Source organism: Lygodium microphyllum, chromosome 15 (genome assembly GCF_053477565.2).
Source record: "Lygodium microphyllum isolate KBCC chromosome 15, Lygodium_microphyllum_v1.1.10, whole genome shotgun sequence".
Lineage (NCBI taxonomy): Eukaryota > Viridiplantae > Streptophyta > Polypodiopsida > Schizaeales > Lygodiaceae > Lygodium > Lygodium microphyllum.
Genome location: NC_141149.1, coordinates 6,008,836 through 6,011,845, shown reverse-complemented (window position 1 = coordinate 6,011,845; position 3,010 = coordinate 6,008,836).

Sequence of the window (3,010 nt, the reverse complement as noted above, 5' to 3'; positions counted from 1 at the left end):
CTCAGCAATGAGCTATGGATACAAAGTATGTATGGATTTATGGGGCATTGAGAGCTACCATTGAGGCCTTGGATGTCTGGGATAAGACCCTCACCATTGGGATAAAGTATGCTCCTTGAGGGAGTCTTTGCAGGGTATTGCAGACAGCCAGTCCTACACAGTCAGCCCACAAAAGTTGATTACAGCAAAGCCTTCTTGTGTGATTGAGTGCAAGATCTATAGCTTGATTCGAAGAGGGCATTTTCCCCTTCTATCTGAGCTAAAAACCTCCCATTCTGCCTTATGGTTTGGGAGATACACTCAGTTTTGTGCTCAGAGGTACTGTAGGACAGGCGGCAGTCCTACACAATCAGCCTGCAAACATTGATTACAGCAAAGCCTTCTTGTATGATTGAGCGCAAGCTCTATAGCTTGCTTCGAAGAGGGAATCTTCCCCTTCAATATGAGCTAAAGATATCCCCATTCCGCCCTACGATTTGGGATATACATTCAGTTTTGTGCCCAGAGGTATTGTAGGACAGGCAACAGTCCTACACAGTCAGCCCACAAAAAGTGATTATAGTAAGGCCCTGATCATTTAATTTCGGAGATATTTTTATATATCCTTGTAGAGGGGATCTAGGGCTTTCATTTGAATCAGAAAGTTTGGCAATCGGAGTTCCCTAGCTCAAGTTATCGTCATTTCTGTAACAAGGGGTCTGGTGGACTGCACTTGGGATGGTAGGCCACAAGGGTAAAGCAAAGGCCAAGGAGGAATTTCAGCGTGTAATAAGGGACTCCCATGCCTCAATGAATGATCCTAGCTCAACCGAGGAGGATCGTGAAGACATGTTTGAAGAGGGTGCCCCCGAGATAGACTGCTTCTCTCTGCTCAACCAAACCTTATGCCAACATGAGACCTGTCATGCTGAACGACATCGAGAGATGGAGCAATGCCACAGGGAGATGGAAACCTGCCAAGATCACCATCATTCCAAGATGATGGCCAATATGGACTTACTCATAGAGCGCATGGGCGCCCTCATCCCCGCCATTCCCCCCCCTCGGATCGACCCAAGGAGTATGTCCCTCCCCATGAGGCTAACCGCCCTCCCCCCTTGGAGACCGGGCGCAGCCCACAAGGTCTCGGTGGTACCCATGGCATTCCCCATAGCACTTATGAGACGGGTGAGCCCCCCACTCGACATGATGAGCCCCTCCTTACCTCCCTTGTTTTACGAATCCTTCAAGCCCATCATTGGCACCCCAACTCCCCCATAACAGAAGCTACTTGCACACTCAAGGGAATGGCTTCAATGCAAATCTTGGGCAGCATGGAATGCACGGAGTGCATGGGCAGCATGCATATGGCAATGGGCAGCATGTATATGGTAATGGGCAGCATGGACATTTTGGACAGCATGGAATGCACGGAGTGCATGGGCAGCATGCATATGGCAATGGGCAGCATGCACATGGCAATGGGCAGCATGCATATGGCAATGGGCAGCATGTATATGGTAATGGGCAGCATGGACATTTTGGATAGCAAGGTCCTAATGGGCAATTTGGTCCTCATGTAATGCAAGTGCAGCATGGCCCCCATGGGAATTTTGGACAGCAAGGCATGTATGGGCAGCATGTAGCACATGGCATTCATGGACAGCCAGGCCCAAATGAGCTGCGTGACAAGATTGTATTTACAAAATTCAATGGGAAATCCTCATTCCTTAGCTGAATTAGAGGAATGGGCCTTTAAATTGGAAGCTTATTTTCTCATCTACCCCTGTACCGATGAGGCAAAGATCATTTTTGCCTCCCTTCATTTAGTAGGTTTTGCCTACACATGGTGGAGATTTGTTCAAAGAGAAAATCAGCAGTTTCATGATTGGGAAGAGTTCAAGATGCATATGATCCAAGTTTTTGTCTGCCCGGTGGAAAAAGAATGCTTGGCTAGGCAATGGTATCAGTTTGATCAGTGAAATCTCACCGTGAGGGAGTACACCAACCAATTTATGAACCTATCCATGTATGTTGAGGCAGTCAGTGATGAGGCCAAATTGCATAAATACATTTATGGGCTAGATACGCATCTTTCAGCTGATGTAATGGCTCAAAAGCTAGTCACCCTGTTTGCAGCCATAGAATTGGCCGAACGCTATGGTTGAAAATACCACCGTAATGAGAGCATGTAGCCCATTGCAGGACAACAAAGATACCCTATCAGGCAACCCCCATATGCTAATTATTATCGCAGCAACAATACAGGGAATGGTAGCCCCAAATTTCCTACTTACCCCACTTTTAATGCTGAAAGGAAATATGGCAAATTTGGGACAACACCACCCCCCAAAAGTGACCCAAAGTATGCTGAAAATAAGGCAAGGAATGGCTTCAGTCCTAACGGTCAAAAATTCATTCCTCCTGAAGTTGTCAAGGATAGAAAAGCTAAAGGCTTGTGCTTTAAATGCGGGGATAAGTACACGACTGATCATGCATCTAAATGCCCCTTTAAGAACGCCACTGTCAAGTTTAGTAGCATGTACATGCTGGAAGATAGTGACAAGCTGGAAGAGGACATGCATGACAACTCTCCAATAATGACACTTGCTGAAAATGTTGAACATGAGGAGGATATTGATCTTGATCAGTTTTATGACTCACCAGACAAGTTCCCTTTTGACCCTGGTGGCTGCCCCATTGATGACATGCTTGGGAATGACCCTTGGCATCCCTCATTCACCACTATATCAGCCTACTCGATCTCCATGGATGCATGGACCGGCTCTAGGAGCCCGAACACCCTACGAGTGCATGATAACATTGATGGCAAGAGTGTATACATCCTCATAGATAGTGGCAGCACGCACAATTTTGTGAATAAATCAACTCTTGGTCGTTTGACATGTGTTCCCACTAAATTACACCAACCTCTTCGGGTTCAAGTGGTCAATGGAAATGAAGAAGTGAGCTCCCATGTATGCACACAAGTGTCTCTTATGCTAGCTGAAAATTACACAGCAAAGGTGGA